The following is a 21,917-nucleotide window of genomic DNA, read 5'->3' as shown; positions in this document are numbered from 1 at the left end:
TCGTATCTTTTGTTTAGCATCATAACATTTTAAATTCTTAAGAAGATTAAAAATAACTAAAATTTAATCAGAGTGCCTCATATTTTCTATATGTGATATAAAATTTATTCATTTTGAATAAATTTTTAAATATAATCAATATGCTTGGTATGTTAAATGCATGTTTGATACCATTTTTATGGTGGAATTAGTAACATTACAATGATTTCCTAGATGTAAACATTGTAAATTTTGAGTATGTGAATATCAAAAATCAAAAAAGGAAAAGTAGAAAAGTCAAGTCCACATTGATGACCTATGTTATAACACTTCTAACACTATGGTTGTTTTGAAATGAATTTTCAAATACAGTTCTCTAAAATTTAAAACAAAAACATTAAGGTAAAATGTAGTGAAATGACAGAATGATAGACATACAATTAATTGAAAGGATGTGTGATAAAAAAATTCATAATTTTTCTAAAATATATGCAAATTTCTTACCTAACAAATTTTCTAGATTTCAAAGCACTTTGATGCATAAATAAAATCTTAATTTAAATGATTAAATATAATTAATCTAGGTTATGATGATATAAATGTAACTTATCCAAAATCTATTTCATTTTTGAAGCATGGGAGAAGCAGAAAGAGAAGGATGTTTTTATTTTACTTGTCTGAATATTATTCAAGTGCAGCTTCACTTTACACAAAGCACTTTACCTCACTTTTGCTGTAGTTACAGATAGCTATACACTTTAAATTTTTTAAATCAGAGATTTATAAAATCCAAAATTTTCAAGAACAGTTCCTTCATTAAAAAAATAAACTAAAAATATGTAAAATGCTATTTTGAGGAGACAAAGCATGTTCTGATATAGGTAGGTTTATATAGTTCTGGGTATAAGAAAGATTATTTAAGAATCAGAATTTAGCACGTAAAAAACTGCCAATTTGAATAAATTGCAAGATATGAAATAAATAAGCAATTTTTGACATTTTATTTCGACATCTTACTGACCAGAAAGTTATGTCGTTCAGCCAAGACATACATTTTTCAACACCTAACAATTGTCTCATAACAAGACTAGGCCCTCTTAAAGTTTTGTTTTCATGTATATAATTCAGTTTTTAAACATAATTCTGTACATTACCCATTGTATAAAGGTTGAATATTTTAAGGTAGAACCATACATATGTGTTTTAAGCTCTTTGTAAAAGAGCCAGATAATATCTACTCTACCTTCTCACAATATCTTAGTCATCTTATAATTTCACTGTGAAAAACCATCTGTGGCTGTTTTTCTGATCTGATTTATCTATAATTATTTGGTCTACTATTGAGATGTGACATATAAGTTGTTTAATTTGAACTGTAATTTTCATAATTTTATTGAAATAGGAATTACTATGGCATACTTTAGAGGGAACTGACTCAAGTAATGAGATCTGCTCATTTGGAATAATAAATCTAGAGAAAATAGTATACATATTTTCAAGAAAGAAATCATGCCTTTTCTTAGTACATTTGTGATTTGGTACAGTGTTTCCTTTTAGGCTTTAACTATCTTTTATTTAAAAGCAACATGCTAAATCACTCACAAATAACTGTAAGGAAAAAATGATTTAATTCAAGCCCCCGTAATAATAAAAAAAGGGTGATTTATTCTTTAAAAATTTTATGAAATGTTTATGAAGAGAAATACTCTGAATTAAAATTATATTGTCAAAACATAAGTGTCTTAATGTATGTCTTAACCTCCAAAGAGTTTATGAGTTAGAGGTGTCAGTACATGGAATAAAGTATGATATAAATTGAAGACATTAAATAATACAGTGATTATTTGTCTTGTCTTCATCATCTATAAAGTATGTGCCTATGTTGTAAGCCCATGAATAATAAATGAGTTTTTACAATTTGTACTTGAATCAAATCTTATAAAAGAAAGATTTTTAGCATAGGAAAACCATACAAACCTCCTATAATTTTTTCTCAAAGCTCATAGTTTAAGAATGATTGATTAAAATGTTACTAAGATCTTTAGAGCATATTGAAAAAATGTATTTCACACAAAGTTTTTGTGCTTAGAAAAATTAAAGAAAATAAGGTAAGAAAATAAGAAAAAGCATTGAAAATTATATTTTAAAATATTTTTTCTCAGTTGCTGAACACTCAGTGGTACTTTCAAGAACTCCATGGGTCACCTCTCTATAAACTCTGAATATACTAGATAATAATAATAACAAAGAGAACACATTAAAAAAATACATTCATAAGCTCAGGCATACTTCTTGTAAACTATTCATATTATCCTAGATTTGCTAAATCTCTTTAAATACTATGGGGAGTTGATGTTCTCACTCAAAGCACGACTATTATTAACAATCTTGCTTTCCTGGCACACCAAACAGAACAAGAAGTATTCAGTAAGAAAGATCCTAATAGAAATCAGATTTTAACTAGAAAAGCATTTTGTGATTCATTAGAGAATAAATGTTATTTGCAAATGCCCCTCAGAAGTTTAATTTAGTCAAGCCATTCTCTATTTAAAGTAATAAGTCCTTGTAATCAAAAAGTATAGTCATGTGTATAATAGCAGCATAGAGCTAGGAAAAAATTTATCTAGTCTAATATATTTTGGTTTTATAGACAATCCCTCCTCTAATGTCCTTATTTATAGAGGGCCGGATAAGTCATTTATCCAAGCTCTCAATACCTAGATGCAGAATCGAGAAAAATTCTGGCTTAATAATTAACCACTCAGTATTTTTCTATCTACCATGTTAACCAAAAGTGCTCATATAAAAAATGCTTAAATGAAAAAAGTCTCCTCTCAAAATTTAAACTTCTTTCAACCAAAAGGTTAATGAAATTTCATATAAATAATTCTGCCTAGTCTCTACCTGCCCAAAACTTTATTTTGATATAGCTCATTAGGATGATGTTTATAGTTGAAAGAATTATGTACATATAGAGGAAAGAGAATCTGTGTCTTGGCTTCATCCAGCTCTCCCTCTCATAGTGCATGCAGTATCCCAGAGCATAGGGGAAGGTCATGACATTCAAGATTACACAGATATAAAACTACTGGGTAATAATAATACATAATATATACATACAGTCTGCCATCAGGAATAGTTAAGCAAGTGGCTCTTTGATTCTCTGATTTTTTATCTGGATAATGGAAAAAAAAAATCTAGTCTATTTCCCAAGACTCTCTGAGATCAAATTGGCTATACAGGGATCACTGCAGTGATGTTTAATTATAAATTCTGCCTATTGAATTGTTGTATAAAACCTTACATTATAATATGGTAAAAAAAAAAAAAAACTTTCTGTGATAAAATTTGCTTTTACTGTTTTGGGAATTTAATATATCATTTGCAACAGTGTGTTGCTGATGAAACCAAAGTGGTTGATTGGTTTCTGTTTTAGGCAATAATAGTCACTCAGAAAAAAATTTCCTTTTCCTTGAATTTATAATTCACCCTCAATCCTGATCAGCTTTCTCACACATAGGGCTAAGAGAATTCTTATATAAAAGGAAGTTAAAAAAGAAAGGGGAAAATTTACTGGGCCCTTAGCTCTGTCAGAGTCTCTACTAATCATAGGATTAAATTTTATTTATCAAAAGAACTCATGTTATTACAGTTTCTTAAATGATGAAAATGAGAACTAAAAGTTTATAAAGTTAGCCTAATTAGTAAGCAGAAGATCCATCATTTGAACTCTGGTCTGTTCGATTACCCCTTTCAAAGTTAACACTCTTACCTAAACATATCTCAACCAGTAAAGGCAAGGCATACTTTATTTCCCTATGTGAATGATGGCATGGTGAGAGGAGGTGGAAATACTGAATATATCACTTTTTAAAATGTCATTTGTCTATGTAAAATACATGTGATATACATATGATATTTCTTTTCTCTTCTGTCAATAAACAGACTGTATCATGTGTATTTGTCGTTTATATGCTAAAATTAAACCATGGTAGGAGAATTTAATTATTAAAGACAGCTATCTTCAGATAGAAAAAGTAGAACTAAATTTAAAATGGATGATTGCCGTAAGTGTAAAAGGTCACCTAAAGGGAAAGAACTATATTTTGTTTGTAAATGACAATAAAATGGATGTTCGCAGTATGTGCTTCTTAGATTTCTATGCTTACTGCATTAACTAAACTTATATTTGGTACAACTTTGGAAATTTATGTTATATTCTTCATTCTTTATTCAACAGTTTCTACTGAGTACCTACTGTATACATTGTTCCAGGTGTTGAAAATATAGGAGTGAACCAAGTACAGCCTCTTCATCAAGTAGCTTATATGTGGAATAATTAAAACGTTGGAATATTTGATTTATAAAGAGAATAGTATTACTTTGACTTACAGTAATAGGCTGTCATTTTAAGATATCCATCTGATTCATCATGGTCAGAATCACTTTGTGTTGTTATTCACCAAATGACTGAGTTTTGTCACTTTCTGTAGGACATTGGGTAGATGGGTTTCCCACAATCATTATCATTCATAATACAGCTGAAGCTAACCCATATTTCATGTTGTAGGTATTTTCTAGAACACTAAAAAGGAGCCTTCTATATTTTATTATAGCATAGTTCTGGCTTTGGAAACAAACTCTGTGTGTTCAAATCCTACTTTATTAGAGCTACAGAAAGTAGGGCAATTTAGTAGTATCTATATGTTTTAATTTCTTCATTGAGTAATTGTAATAATCAAATGAATTTGAAATAGTGATTTTTGTTTATATAACAGTATCTTGTTCATAGTAAGTACTATATTATAGTTAGTTATTTTAATTATTTGATAAAATTCAATCCATTACTTCTAGAAACAATCTTTGATTTGGATGCTCTCATTAATATTAGTTTTTATTTCATTTTTAAAATTTTATTAGCTTTCATGACTCAGAACTATAACTTGTATAATTGCCGAAGAGATAAAGTAGAAATGCTTTAAAATCAGCAATATTGTTTTAAAGATATTATGTAAAGTCTAAAATTAATAAGACTTTAAAACAAATGGTTCAGCTCTCTGAATAATTAATGCTTTTTCATCTGCTCTAACATTCAATTTATTTACATATTTGTCTCCACCAGAACATTATCTTGAATTGCATTATTCATTTTTATAATTAATATTGTTGGCAGTGGATGAAGGAGCTGTGTTCAAGTCCTATTTCTGCCACTTACTGGCTGTATGACCTGAGAAAGACAATTTAGCCTCTATTCCTCAGTTATCCTCATCTATACAATGAAGATAGTAAATCCTACATAAAGGTTTAATATGAGAATTTCAATACAGTTGACCCTTGAACAACACAAGTTTGAACTGCATGAGTCCACTTATACATGGCTCTTTTTAATACACATACATACAGTTGGCCCTTCATATTCCCAGGTTTCACATCCAGGAATTAAACCAACTGCAAGTCAAACACAGTATTTTCAATATGCAGTTGGGAAACCATGGATATGGAGGGCCAACTGTATGCATTGTTCTATGGCATTTTATATAAGAGACTGGAGCATCTGTGGATTTTGGTATCTGTGGACGGTTCTAGAACTAGTCCCCTGTGGATACCAAGGGACAACCTTAGTTAAGTTTTGGGGGAGTAGAATTTTATATGTGAATTTTCCACTGTGGAGGATTAGTTCCGCTAACCCCAGCATTGTTCTAGGGTCAACTGAACATGTTTATTAAGTTTTTATTACAGAAGTTAATAAATACTGTCTGCAAATAGTAATTTTGTTGTTATATTTGCCATTAAAGATAACTCCTATGCAATATTAAAGGGCATTATTTTAAAATTATAAAACATATTCAAGTCTGTGAGGAATAAAGGAGAAGGAAAGTGTGAAGAAAAAGGAAAGTAGAGGATGGTTAGAAATCTTGAATGCAAGATGAAATTTGGTTTTGATACAATAGGGTATAGGCATGATCTGGTAGGAGTGTACCATGAGCTCTCTCCTAGAATGCCTCTTCCTCCTTAAAGCAAATACTGAAATAAGACAAATTCAATAGCATGACTCCCTTTCAGAGATGTCAAAAGTAAAACTTGAGACATTTTGACAGTCTTCAGGCCCCATAAATAAGCTGAATCAGTATGTATTGCAAAGGATATTTACAAGGCCTTCTACCCTACCATGACATTACTTCTTTGGAGTGAAAAGTGGGATTATTTTCTCCAGATATAGTAAACCTAATCAAACTACAAACTGAACAAGTTTCCAGGAATAAATTCCATTCAACACATGTCATTACATGCACCATTTTAAAGGACAGTTTTATACAAGTGCATGGCAAAATACACTCTCCTTAAAAAAACTTATAAATAAAATTTTGTATGTGAGATCTGAAATTAAGATGACAAAATAATTTTTTCATGAAGTCTCAAACTACAAAAATTGGTTATTTTGTTCTTATTTTCCAACCATGATATAATATTTTCAGTTTTCTCCTCATTTTAGTACCTCGATTATTTGGTTAGTAAACTTCATATCCATTATTTTCATTTGGCTTTATTGTTTGAGTTGTTCTTTTGCTAATGCCATAAAAATACATATATAATACTGATGTGTAATATCACTACTAATGCTACTCCCCTTTTTAATGTCAAATCATGTTCTGCCTGTAAAATATATCCTCATTTTAGTAGTAAATGTTCATATATCAGCAAAATATAATTCATAGTAAATATAATTTTTCTCTTCTTAAAATTTAATTCTTACATAAACTACAATTTTCTTTTCTAAAATATGAAAAATGTGGTTCAGCCTATATTCCATTGTACATTTTAGCAATTTGTGTTTCTTGTTCTCATGGTTAACATGAATTGCTTAACCCTGCTAGTGTTTTTATTTTCTATTTCAAGAGTTCTGGCAAAGCCTGTGTTTATGAATGGGTACAAAATGTTTCAGAGTGGGGACTAATGTTTCCAAATAAATGCTCAAACTGCATTGGTTTGCTAACTAAGTGACCCCCAAAGTGATATTATATAAATTTTCAATAGTCTGAAATGTTTTGTAAGAAATAATTGTTAGCAGCAGCTTTGTGAGTTGCTCAGGGTATTTGCTTATCCATTTTATGTTTGCATTTAGTATTAACACAATTTGCTATAACATCTCCTGGAAAGTTATTTTTTATTAGTTGTGTAATATTTGAACTATGAAGGGTTTAGCTTTGAATTTTCCTTTCCTTTTGGATTTTAAAATATTATTTTTCTAATTTTAGTGATTTTCTAAATGCTCCCAAATTATATCTTAGAGCCTTGTATTTATAACACCGTTGTATTTTAGAAAACAAGATTTTTTTTAGACATCTGAATTATGCCTATAAACATAATTCTGGAACAAATGGGTTTGCATAATTGGTTAATTATTAATATACCCATTGTTTTCAATTATAAGATTTAAATAATTATCAATGTTTCACAAAAAGCAAAGCCAAACCTTTCATTAAGCAAGATAGCTCAAATAATGGAGAAAATACAAGCAGTTCCCAATCTAGGAAAGAGTTATGTAACAAAATTCATTTAAGATATTTTCTTTCATTTTATAAGATGGATAGTTACTAAGAGAAGTTGCACAAATAAACCCATGAAAACCCACAGTCTATACCGAACCACAATATTTACGGCACCAGGAATGGGGACTGGATGAGTAAGAGGGAAACAAGAACAAAATGTTTTTCCATTTTTCCTGAAAAATCAACCCAAAATTTGAAAAAATAAGTAAAGTTTCTTTCCACACTGCCTCATCTCTTTCTAACCTTTGTCAGTGTGAGGTCCTGAAGTGAAGAACTTAGGATGGAGATAGTAAATACAGGCTCTAATGCAACATCCCTGCACTGCTTTTGAGGTATTATTTCCTTCCAGTCATCTACTTAGGATCTCAGAATTTCTTTATTTTAATGCCTACGAGTTTTCCCAGTAGTTCTTTGTGAGGCCTGTGATAGAAGCTGGATCAGTGAGGTGTAGTAGGCTAGAAATTATCTTTTTTTTCTCCTGTAATGTAACTTATATAAAGTACATAATTAAATAATGATATTTACCTACATTTTTTTTATTTTAGATATCCTAAATATAAAAGTGTCAATTCATGAAGTAAATATTTAAGTGTCCCCTCTACCTAAAGAAAATTATTTTATTTGTACCATTGCCTTAGCCAGTTCAGATTGTTATAATAAACTATCATAAGCTGGAAGCCTATAAACAACAGAAATTTACTTCTCACAGTTCTGGAGACTAGAAGCCTGAGATTAGAGTGCCAGCATGGCTGTGTTCTGGTGAGAGCCTTTTTCCAGGTTACAGACTTTTCCTCATTGTATCCTCCCGTGGCAGAAGCCTGCAAGAGAGCTGTCTAGGTTCCTCTCATAAGGGCATTAATCCCATCTTCATGGCCTGCCTAATCGCCTTCCTAAGGCCTCTACCAAAAGGATTTCAACATGTTAATTGGTGAGGGGGGCACACAAATATTCAGTCCATTGCAACCATTCATACCACCTTTCTACCTGATAATTCAGATCAAGGTAATATCTTCAAATGTTAACATTTGGTGTTTATCATAATTACGGATGTAAATATAATCAATATCTTTTAAATAATAACCTCACTAGTAATTATCACACAAATGCTGTGCTCTTTCTGTGCTGGCATAAACAATTATGGAAATAGCATAGCGAGACCAAGCCAGGCCAGGCAAGGCTATTGAACCTTTTGTCAGGCAGCCTCAAACAGCCCATGCCTCTATACAGGCAAGCAGCAGAAAAAATAAATGAGTTTAATATAATTTATGGTTTCTAAGTCATAAATATGTCTCTTAATTGCTCAGACTCAAATTAGCAAATCTTCACTTAATTTTCTTGTTTTTATACATTGTCTGCTTTCTTAGAAGAATTGCAAAGTTATGGTCGTTTTTTCTAAAAATAAATAGGATAATAGGGAGTGTATTGTTTATTCAAAATAGGAATGTAAATTTCTAACCTTCAGCTTTTATAATGCTACCATTTATCTTCTAATCTATATATTATAAGTTATTATTGTTCAAGAATTACCAGAAGAATCTTAAACAAGGAAATTATTTATTCTTCATATTTTCAACAAATAATACTATGTGCTCACTAATAATTTTGTAGCTAGAATTTATTAAATGCAAGAAATACACACATATCTACATATATATCTGTCTGTCTTCTAATAGAGAAGCTCCATTACTATTTTACAGACGAGGAAGCTGAGGGTTCGAAAGGTTAAGTGATTTTCACTGTTAATAAGTGGCTGAGTTGAAATTTGAGATCAGGGCTTCTAGGTGTAGTAGAGCTCTTGCTCTCTGCCACCTCACACTGCCCTCTACATATCGCACATGGTGGTATATGCAGGACAAGACACCATCTCTACCTTGGAGTGATTCACATTTTAGTAGAAGGGATAGATATCCTAAAATGAAGTAAAATATAATAGTATGAAGATAAGAAGTACTGGGAAGCTAGCAGGTGGATAGGATTTAATATTGCCTGAAAAAACATACAAAGGAAAGGACGCTCATCTTGAGCTTCCATGACTTACTTTCATGCTGTTTTTCTACTTTAGTTGCTAACGAATTTACTTAAGCATATGGCACGTTTGGTTAGGTTGAGATTATGAAGGTCAAGTTAAAATATTCGAAGTTCTTCTCTAGCCAATAGACAACCCTTGTTTTAATGTTTTTCTTGTTATTTTTTCTGCTTAATCTCTTTCTGTGTAAGCCTTAGTAAGAAAATAATAGAAGCAATTAAAAAAATAAGTTTAAGGAAAATAATCCCTTTGTTAGCAATGTGTTAATCTGTTGTTTGCATTATAGAAATGAGTAAAGATTTAAGTGTAAATATGTATGACCTTGCCTCTTGTTCAGATCTATCACTTCTACTCAGGTGATCCTCATTAGTGTGATTCTTAATAACATTTGTTGTAATCGTCTTACCCTTTGAGCAAGAAAGACATTAGAGCCTGTTTCCCAAGGTCTATGTTGCTTTAAGTTGCTACAGTGAGGGAATTTCACAGTGCTGTTATTCTTTTGGTTAATACAGCTGTGTGTTCTGCTTGGGAAAGACAATTCTAATAGTGTCCTATTGATTCAGATGTTTTCTGACAGTAGCTGCCTACCAGGTTTGCCTCCATTGACTTTTCAATGTTCTGTTACAAATAACTTGCATGTACAATTTGATATTGAAGGACATAGAAGGTTCCCCACTGTGCATGAAGTCAGAGCAGCCCTGAGCTATGGGGTAGTGAGTGCTTATTATCATTCTAAAAATCACCCACATGTCCTGAGCTGTTGCCATAAAAGAGTTGTGTTTTCTGTTACTTTTTTCTTCTCCTTGTTTTATTCTTCCACACATTCCAAAACAGCCCTTATATTTTTAAGGTTTAAACTTTATTCTTTGAAATCCCTCATACTGACTGAAACTTAAAATATAAAGTCATAGGTGTTTTCTTATTTTTTTTTTAACATCCAAAATTCAACCTAGCTTGTATTGCAAGTACTTGTTTTTTCTTTAGTACAATTTTTAAAATATCTTGCTTTACCTTTATAAAATTGTGGATGGTTAGAAATGTCTATTATAATAAAAAATAACTATCGCTTATTGAATGCCTACCATTTGCAATTTTCACATTATCTATAATTTTGACAGCACTGCAAGGTAGGTATCCTTACCCCATTTTACAGATGAGGAAACTAAGACTTTGAGAGGTTAAGTACCTTGCCTGAGATATAACAAATACTATCTGTCTAATCATGCTTGACTTTTAGTCATCTAAAATGATAGTAACATTGGTTAGATTTGCAGAACATGTCACAGTTGGCATAACGATTTCACTCAAAATACTTCATTTAACCTCACAAAACTGGTATCTATACTTTGCATCTATCTTATTCTTTGTGAGACCATGTTGAGGCTCTAGATCTAGAAATTGATTATGGATTTCCTTGTGCTGAAATGTGACCTTTGTTAAATTAGTATCATTTGTAATAATGGCTTCATTTCTATCACTAGTTTACATTTGAATTTTATGGCGACAGAAGGTGGCTGGATAACTCGACTATCGATGCCCTTGAACAATTTGAAGGATATGTTTCCATATGCAGTAGTTGCTTAAAGCAGAAACATAATAATGCTTTGAAACCAAACTTCCATGCCCAGAATACTATATAGAGAATATATACATGTTTTTTTATTTCCTGATGTCTGCTACAGCATTTCAGTCTGTACAGTCTGTTCTCATATTTCCATATAAGTCAAAACAGCCTATTCTTTAACATGCATGACTAAACATGGGAAAGGAGAGGAAAATAACAGACACCTAGAGAGAAAAAGAACACCTTACAGTATTACACAATGATGAAGATGAAAATGGGCAATAAGTATATTTCTGTCTCATTACTTACTATTAGTTCCAAAACTCAATGGCATTAAATTTTCTGAAATAATTTAGGCATGAGAAGTACCAATTGGGTAATGGAAACAAACAAAAAGGGTGGAAGAGTAAATAGAGAAAAAAATAAAACAGATAAAGCCACATGTATGCTACCCTCTACCACCCCTCTCCCCCGCCCCCACCTTGGGAACACAAAATCACTCTACTAACCATTCTAGAAAGTACCATGTTCTTTCAAACATCAGAGCTTTGGCTCAAGAGTTTGACTCTACTTTTCCTGACCTTACCACCTCCTAGGCTGAGTTAGTTTCTTTTTCTCTTCTACATCCCCAGAGCATCTAGGACACACCTGTACTGCAGCATTTCATCTTATCTGCTAGATACAAACAAATCAGGCCAGCAGTAGGGTAACCTAGTCCCTTCTCACTTCCACCTCTCCAGAGAGCAATCCAGAACTTTGAGCACAAATGTCTAGCACACAGTCATTTAACAGGACCAGACACTCTACTAGTGCTAAGGACTATACTCAAAGAATGTTTGAAGAAAGTAATAAAAAATGAAGGGAATGAAGAAGGTAGGGAATGGAGGGAATTAAAGAGAGACTAAGGGAGGAAAGGAGAAGGAAGGAAGGCCAAAGATGTAAGTAAAAATGTAGTGATATAATTTATTACATAATATTTCATATAAGATGTATTGTTTCTTTTAGCAAAGAAGTTTATTTTAAAAATAAATATTTCAGTTTTTCAGAACTCACAGTGGAGAAGAAGGAAAAGAGTTATATAAGACTAGAAATCAGATCTTAGATGTTTTTATTATACTAATTTGAAAGTTTATTTTTCTTATTACTAAAATATTTTCACTGTTATATATGAGAAGACAAGATCTTAGTTCACTCCTTAACAGATTTGAGAGACAGACTTTTATGTTTTTATAATGTGATAAATGAAGTGAGAAGGTATAAGAATTTTATCATCGTATACGTATGTGTGTGTGTGAGAGAGAGAGAGGTTGGGGGGAGGGAGGAAGGGGTAGGGGGGCATTTCTTTTTGGTCTCTGTGACTGATTATGCTAATTTATATCAGTGCTCCTAAAAGGAACTAACTACTCACCGCCCCCCCACCCCGCCCAAACACTATTTACTACTCATTCTCCTAAGGCATTCTTTAGTTTTAGTTTCTCTCTCTTTTTTTTTTACTCTTAGTCTTGCCCTTACCCATCTTAATAAAATCCCTGATTTTCTATTGCTTCTAGAAATTCCAGGGGTTTCATGTATTCCAATAAAAAACCCAAGGGTAGAGTGTTTATCCGAGGAGGCGCTCTTGCTCTACTTAATGACTGAGACTTGTTTACAATCATTGCCCTAGCTGTGGGCAGATAACCTATCAAAGAGAGCTGATATTTTATGTTTCTTCCTATTTCTCTGCTACTGAAAAACAAATGTCCTAATAAAAATAATTAGTAGTCTCTAAGAGCAAGAAGATAAAACAAAACAATCTTGAGAAATAAAATCGAGAATGTTTTAAAATATTTATTATACGGTTGACCCTTGAACATGGGGATTACGATCATTGAAAATCTGCATATAATTTTCAACTCCCTAAAAACTTAGCTACTGATAGTCTACTGTTGACTGAAAGCCTTGCCAAAACATAAACATCTATTAACACATTTTTGTATGTCATATATATTATATACTGAATTATTATAATAAAGTAAGCTAAAGAAAAGAAAATGTTAAGAAAATCATAAGAGAAAATGCAATTACAGTTCTGTACTAATATTTACTGATACCATTTTTTAAATCATCCATTTACCAAATGCATTGTCTATCAGTACCTACATTAATATTGTCTTATATGATATAAAATACTGTAGCTGTTATGCATATTACTAACACTTTTCATTGTCTTACAGTTTAATTGGTAATAAGCAGAAAATTAAAAAAGATGGCAAAATAGGGGAGAGGATAATTTAGTGCTCTAGATAAAGGGCTGCAAAAATTACAAAAGAGCAAAGTAATTATTCACAAGATAGCAAAAGAGATATTAAAAAAAATGAATTGGATTATGAACTGAAAGAAAAAGACCACACACATACCCACATGTATGTACATATCTCCCACACACAAGTTGTACTGATCACACACACACACACAAAGATGTGCAGACTCCACCATACGTACGTCATGCACGCAAAAGCACAAACTACACACTTGCACATAAACTCACAGACACACAAAGACATAGAAAAGTTATGCTCCCAATTTATTAGCTACAGATATAAAATTTTACCAGAAGCATGGTAACCCATAGTAGCTTCCCTTGATCACCAGTGCCCCAGAGGGGACTCACAGCTACCTATGAATAAACATGCAACCAGATCTATAAAGCTCAATTATTCTTGAACACTACAGTTTTGCATACAAGTGCACAGTATCTTTCTAGAAAATTACAAATTAATAATCTATGTACTTTGCATTAACAGTAAGTGTCACATCTTTTGGTTCTCAAACCAAACTCACTGGCATTTAGGCCATGCATCATGGAGGGGAGAGAGAATAGAGTCAACACTCGAGAACCATGAACAATATTGCATTTACTTACTTTAAATGCTGTAATGTATACTTAGTCTAACACTGAATTTATACATTGGGAATAATAACCCATGCCTAATGAGGAATAAATGAAATGTCTATAACACACCTAATGCAATGGTACATACAAGATGCTCAAAAAAAGTAATGAAGAGTTAGGCATATTTTTACATCTTTTTAAAAATTGTTGATTTCCAGCTGCTCTTCATTTGGCTGATTCCCTTCAAATTATCTACTAATTTATACCCTAAATAAGCAATTGTGTTTTCCAATTTGATCACCTTTTAATGTCCTAAGAAATATTAATAAGGGCTACTGAGTCCACATTAATATGTATCTGAAATCTAAATAAAACCTTAAAACCTTCAAAGATATATCAGAAATATGCATTACATAAGTGGTATTCATATATTTCCTCAATGCAGTCAATAGAATGTGTTTTTAGATGAGATATTTATTCACAGAAAATTTCCTGCTATAGCAAGGCACTTAAGTTGTGAGATTCACTCCAACTTATAAAAATAAACACTCTTTTTTAAGAGAATAGAAATTTTTTAAAACTCTGAAATGTCAAGAAGAGCATAATGTGATAGATTTGGTGAAAGGTTGTTTTATGTTATTAAAATAATATAGTTCACATCTATCCATTCTTTCAGAGATGTTTCTTGTACAAAAAGTACAATCTTTATGTGTAGTGGATTCTTAAATTTTTAACTTTAAAATGAATTTAAATTCTACTTCCTATAGTAAGCAGAAAATAGAGTTATGGAACTGTGGAATTTGAAGTTATGCACTTCAATGCCATTTAAATATTAAAAGTATTAGGAAGCTATATTGATATACAGGCATTTTCGAGTTGGTTCTAGGTCTTTTTTTTTTTAAGTTTTAACATTTAAGCTGCCTTACTTGGAGTCTCTTAAAGAAAATTTTCTTATAAAACTAAGATTATATAAAAACCCTAGCTTTACAAATGGGTTTATATGAACTTTAAAGCAAATAACTAGCAATATATTAACTTATGCAAGGTCACAGATAAGTTTGTAAGGGAAATTTGTAATATAGATTGGTTGGGTTTCCAAGTAAAACATCATTACCAACTGGTTTTTCTTGCTTGTAGTGTAGAAAGGCTGAGGGAAGAAGTCAGAATATCAGCACCAGGTCCTGAACTTCAAAGGTTCACTTAACTTGCCCAGTTCTTTATCATAGCATACATCCTCTCCTAGAATCAAACTGCCTGGACTACAAATGGAGACTCAGAGAATATATTTGTTCAAGACCACACACACCAAATAGGAAGTGATGTAGAATATGTTATATACCTCCACATTTCAGGGTTGAATATAATCATTTGGCAGTATAGCCTTTACACTTTCATTTTCACAAGTACAGACTCATTCAGCAAGCCTGAAAGGTAGGGGTATATATCATGCCCAGGGCTGTTGCCATACTTTGGATTTCATTCTTATTAATTTGGATTGTAGTTGCAAAAATTCAGACCAGAAGTGACCTTTGCTTATTTTATGAAACCCAAACACACTTGTCAAACCCAACCATGCAAAGCAGCACAAATTAAGTCAACTTTTACTCTGGTTTTGTGCCAATTGGAATGAAGCCTCTGGTGGGCTGGACAGCTCTATTTCCTGATTTCAATTTCAGAAAGTCCAATTAGTAAATCAAACTTTAAAAAGCTGTCTAAAATAATTAATTAGGTCATAATTACTCAGAAGCATATTTTATAGTGTACTCTAATCTAGTATCTGGTCTAAATGCTCGAAAAGGGTATCAGTTTCATTATTAAAGAATTAATTATAATTGGGCCTAATCGTTTGGTGATGGAAGTTGAAAAAAAAAAAAACTCTCGGGATAAACTGTTCACATATGTGAAGTAGATATATTCTTTCAGAGCTCAAAAGTGCTAGTTGCTCTCTGGAATTATTTTACATTTATACTATAATTTTTTAAAGACCTTATAGACATCATCCAATAAAAAAATTCCTCACAGGAAAAAAAAAGGGGCCCTCTATCACATATGAACAACTGATTTTCTTCCTACTGTATCCCAAATATTTTCAATACTCAATACATTGGTACAATAAAAGACAAAGATAAGGAGAATGCATTTATAGTATCAACCACTATACTAAAGGATTTTACCCACATTATCCCATCTAGTCTAAAAATATATTATATAATCCTGTGAGGGATGTATAATGTTTACAGAGTGAGTAGAGGCTCAGAGAAATTGAAAGATTTCCACAGAGTTAATAATGCAAGACCTAGGAATTGAATTCAGGCCTGTCTCCTTCTAAATCTTATTCCAATTTTACTATTTCATACGTTTGTCACACATTAGTGGTCCTAACAACATGCTTTCTTGAGGTTCCATGAGTAAGTACCATGGGACAGTTTTCAAAAATTCTATCCTTTCATTTCAATAATAATCTAAAAGTTTGTGTGTGTGTATATATATATATATATATATATATATATATATATACACACATACATATATATATATTACCATTTATAAATACAAAACAGCTATGTGGCAAAATAAAAAAACATTTTAATAGAAAACAATTTAAGCTGTTAGGTCATGATTTCTCAAACTCTCCCTCGAGCTCCCTGAGTCATCCTCAAAAACTAGGTCCTGTCCAACCATAGAATACTCCTTATGGACTCCTGAGTACTTTTAAATAATTCTTCAAATTCCAGATTGTATTTGTTTATTTTTACAAGCAGTAATGATCCTTAAGTTCCCTGTGTTACAATATCAACCAGAATAAAGAAATATGTAGTCACAAAGTCGGGTTTGAGTTATATCATTTTTCATTATGGGAAATTTTATTTGACCAACCATTAGGAGCCAGCATGAGCATTCAAACAAGAGCAGTCATTTGATCAAATGACTCATAATTCTTGCTGTTTTATGTGTTTAATAATATTCTTACTTAATTTTAACCCAACCACTGAGTTCTCTTTTATATATTGTTAATTCTTGATTTACATACATTTTAACAAGTTCTATGAAACCTACTGTAATACCTTTCATATGCTAGTACAGTATGCTTTTGACAAAGGGCTTTTTTCAACTGGTATTTTAATGCCACGTTCACAAAAAAATCAAGCAGAAATGCTAAATACAATTTGTTTTGTCTTTGAGGTGGGGTTTTAAAGAGCATCAGAAAAGCTATATGAAAGAGATAATATATGCAATGGGTTAGAATTTATATTGTCTTGTATAAAAATATTGCCTAACTTCCTAATATTTACACAAAATGACTTCTTACCAATTACAAATAGAAGAAACAATTTCTCCTTTTAAACACATTATTTTATTCTCTAGAGACTAATTTTCAGCTTTATTAAGACTCACTAATAAAAGTCCTCTCTGTAAATTAACCTAAAATTTCTTATTTGGAATGATGGCTGTTTACATGTGTATTCTGTTTCTAATTGTTATTATCTTTAACATAAAGGCTCTTAAGTTACATGAAAACCAGTTCTCAAATTCTCTCTTACATGGGCTATGAAGAAGAATTGTAAGAAGGAAAATGTTACTATATTTCTGAGTTCCTACTCAAATATTCTTAATGTTTCTTTTAGGATCTAACAAATTAAATAAAATTTCAACTTATAAATATTAATAACACCTAAGATCAATATAGCTTTCCTGCACCTATTCATATCAGAGAGAAAATATACTTATGGACCATTTTAATACTTTTCCTGAATATTTAGATGAAAAGGGATTATAAAACAAAAGCTATCACTTTAATAAATCGATGGCTGCTAATAATTATAGTTTTATGGGTAAATTGTTATAGTGAATTAATGTATTTCTCAGAAGAAAGAGATCAGAGATGGCAGATGCACATCTGTAAATGACAATGAGTATAATGAAGCCAAGAACACAGGTAATTGACCTGCTTAGAGTTTCAAAACAGTATAAACAGCAGCAGCCAAAAAAATAATATTATATCCATAAGTAGACAAGGAATCAAGAACATCTTTTAAGCACTGTTTCTTCTACTATTTTTTTTTGTACTTCACAAAATATATTACGTACATAACTTAATCCATAATAACACTGACTTAAGTTCTTATTGAAAATAGATTTTTGAAAATCTTTAAGAAACTTTTCATTTCCCACAGCCTTTTTATTTTTTTAGACACATTTATATTTTCCACAATTATCTTTGTGTGTTGAAACTGAATTTTTTCTTTTTTAATATTTTATTTATGGATATTATAACATTAATAATAATTAAAAAGTAACATTAAAATATAAAAAGAAATCTAAGAATTCTTACTCTGTAGAATGTGGTGATTAAATATATGTCTGACAAAGAATATACAACAAATACAAACTGCAAATGCAGTCAGATGTTAAAATTTCTTTCTGGAACTCAGTCCTCTCAGCAAATCTAAGTATTATATAACTCTTTATATTTTAATTGGAGAAAAATACTTGAATAAAAGGATAATTTTTACTTTTATCTCTTTCCAAAAATAAAAGTGCTGCTGAGATGCAAAATAATAAAATCAAATAGAATTGAATTAATTATCTCATTGCCCAACAGATTCAATGAATAATAAATATAAAGAGGTGCTCAAATATAACCTTGAACATAATGCTTTGCAGGGTTGTGAGAATTTTTAAATGCCTTCCATTTTTGTCTTAGCTTTTTCAAAGCCACTTAAGATGTCATAGATAAATAATAATTTCTTCATTATAATAACTATAGCCTTCTTTTAGAAAGCTATTTATCATAAATTCCTGCTATTTTGTATAGTGGACCTACTAATATACAGAATAAGTGATGTACAAACTGATCAAGACAGACTTGGGAACCTAAGTACATATCTGTGAGAGAATAGCAATTTGTCTAATTTTAGGATTTGTTTTCTCCAAATTGTTTTGTAGGCCTCAAGAATATCGAATGACACCCTTGAGAGGTAATTTGCTATTATTGACAGTTTATGATGAAGAAACTGATGGCTAACTAATTTTCCCAAAGTCAGAGAAAGTCAGGTTAAGGTTTTCAGCCTCAAATTTTTAAGTCTAATTAATTATTGGCATTACACTAACATTTTTTAACCCCTGATTTTTTTTCTTTTAGCAATGCGGCATTATTTGTTACTGCAAACTATACATGTGTCTATACTTAAGATTATATTTGTATTTTAAATTTCCATTTCTGTCACTAAAAACTTTTAAGTTTTTCTTTTCTTTCAAGCTTGATTTTATTCTAGAAAATTAAACTAGAAAGTTGCATTAACAACTGCAAATCTCAAACCTAGGTTCCTCTCAAGACACAGTCCAAATACAGAAAGAGAGTTTTGTCTTTCAATAGTAAGGATGTATAAAAGGAACAAGTTACTTGAAGTCCTGACTCTTCCTCTTTTAAGAAACTACATCTGAACTCTAATGAGAAAAACAACATAAAAGTAGAAGAAGTTCAATCTATATTCAACTGTGTAGCTATTTGAAAACAATAAACACTTCTTCAGGACATTATTGAGCTAAAGTGTAGAGAAATCTTTGTAAATCAATACCAGTTTATTTTAAAAATCATTTATTAATTCTCAACATTTTATTTGCCATCTTCTATGCCAGACACTACGATGAGCGCTGAACTTACAATAATGAATGATATGGACCTTGCCTTTAAAAAGCTCAGTCTAAGAGAGAACAGAGAGATTATTAAAAAAAAAAAAAAAAAAAAAAAGAAAGCTTAAAAACCTCTAATACATTTCTGCTAAGAGAGTACAAAAAAAGGAATTACCTTTGTGGATGGTAATATTTCAGATCAGAAAACTGAATTCCAAAGAATAAATCTTATTAAATGTCTATTGTATTTCTTTCCTAGGACTACCATAAAAAATTATCGCAGATCTAGATGGCTTAAAACAACAGAAATTTATTCTCTCACAGTTACAGAGGTTAGAAATCCAAAATCAAGGTGTCAACTGAGCCATGCTCCCTCTGAACCTTCTAGAAAAGTACCCTTCCTTGCCCCGTTCAGCTTCCGGCAGCCTAAGACATTCTTTGCTTTGTGGCAGCATAATTTCAGACTCTGCCTCTGCCTTCTTATGGCTGTCTTCCCTCTGTTTGCATCTCTTTTCCTCTTAAGTTAACCACTCATATTGGTTATAGGGCTCATCCTATTCCAGTATGACCTCAGCTTAAGTACATCTGCAAAGACCTCTTCCCAAGTTAGGTTACATTCACAGGCACCAGGGATTGGGACTTCAACTATCCTTTTAGAGGATACAATTCAACACACAAAACTAGGTCTCATTAAAACACCGGATTCCTGCCCTCCTTTGTTTAAAAGGCAAAGGTTTAATTTAAAAATCAGACAATAAAATAATTCATCAAGTATTTGTAGTTCACAATTCTATATATGGGTTTTCCTATATACAGTTCTCAGTATTTTATTATTACCTGTGGCATTTATTTTTCTTTAAATAAAAAGGATTATTTTCTTTAAATAAAAAGGATTATTTTCTCTGAACAAGGAAAAAATGTAAACTAGATTTAATTAGCAATTAAAGATGGGGATAAAAAGGAATGATGGCCCTTTAAAATAGTCTAATCATGTGTATTATGGAATCACTCTCTCTGATAATTTGTTTAAACACGTAAACTAATAAAATGGATGCTAAAATCATACCCACAAATGAGTAAGGCTATTAAATGACCTCCTGGAATAACTTTAATGGCAGTAATTTATGCATAATAAAATCTGAAATTTTTTAAAAAGCTTGACACATAAGCAGGTATGTTTATGTAAGATTGACATGTTTTATCTGTAGTAGGTACTTATATTTATAATGCCTGTTCGAGTTTTTTATACTCTATGAATGTATACATGATATGTAAAAATATTTTCAATTTTTTGTTTTAGTTGAATGTTATAAAATTACTGTACTCAGCAAATTTCAAACTATATACTAGACCCTGTAGAGAAACAAGACATTTCCCATGACACCAAGGAGCATATTATTACTATAAGTGTTACATTTGTATAAAAATGAACCTTAAAAGTTTTCACCAGCATAAAAATTGCAGGAGGCTAAAGATATTTCAGGAAAATGGAATGATTATTTCATTCATTCAACTTGTATGTATTGAAAGCCTACTTATATGCTCGGCACTGGTCAAGACACTAAAAATTCAGTAGTAAACACACTGTTCTAAGTTCCTGCCCGTGAGTGGCTTACATTCTGTCGGGGTGGGAAGTCAGGGAGGTGTCACCAGATAAAAAACAGGATGCCCTGTTACAATTGAATTACTGGCAAAAAAAAAAAAAAATAGATACATTTTTAGTGTGTTTAACACAATATTTGGAATGCTTGAATAATTACATAATAAGTTTTTAGTATACATAATAGTAATGTTTTAGTACGACTGATGTGATGTTTAGGACACACTCATACTAGTAAGTTTTTCGTTGTTCATCTGAAATTCAAATTAACTGGGTGCCCTATATTCTTATTTGCTTAATCTGACAATCCTAAAGTGGAGAGACAGAAAATAAACACACAGAAAAAGTAATATGCTATGTGGTGATAAATGTTATGATGGAATATAAAGTAGGCTTAAGCGATTTGGGGATGCGGTGAGAGTGCAGGTCACCTTACATACATCAGGGAGGAAAATGCTTTGGAAAAGAGGCATTTGAGCACAGATAAGGGAAGTGAAGGTGTGGTCCATTCCATTATCTGAGGAAAGAGCTTTCCTGGCTAAGGAGACAGCAAGTGAAAAACACTGAGACGAGAAAATTGTAGGGTTCCCAGGGAACTGAGAGTCTAGTGTGCTGGAGCAGAAGGGAGCAAGAGGAAGAGCAAATTTGTGATTGCCCTTTCAGATTTAGTTACTAGCTAGAATTCTTCGGCA

General features: G+C 31.4%; 1 protein-coding gene across 2 annotated transcripts in view; it reads left to right on the top strand.

Annotated features, from left to right (window-relative positions):
- SYT1 (synaptotagmin 1) overlaps positions 1 to 21,917 on the top strand; it is a 470,287-nt gene that overhangs the window by 161,994 nt on the left and 286,376 nt on the right. The gene's annotated exons all lie outside the window — the stretch shown is intronic.

The sequence above is a fragment of the Rousettus aegyptiacus genome, unplaced genomic scaffold (genome assembly GCF_014176215.1).
Source record: "Rousettus aegyptiacus isolate mRouAeg1 unplaced genomic scaffold, mRouAeg1.p scaffold_m13_p_2, whole genome shotgun sequence".
Classification (NCBI taxonomy): Eukaryota; Metazoa; Chordata; class Mammalia; order Chiroptera; family Pteropodidae; genus Rousettus; species Rousettus aegyptiacus.
The sequence above is the reverse complement of the archived record's forward strand: the minus strand, read 5'-3'. Positions and strand labels throughout refer to the sequence as shown.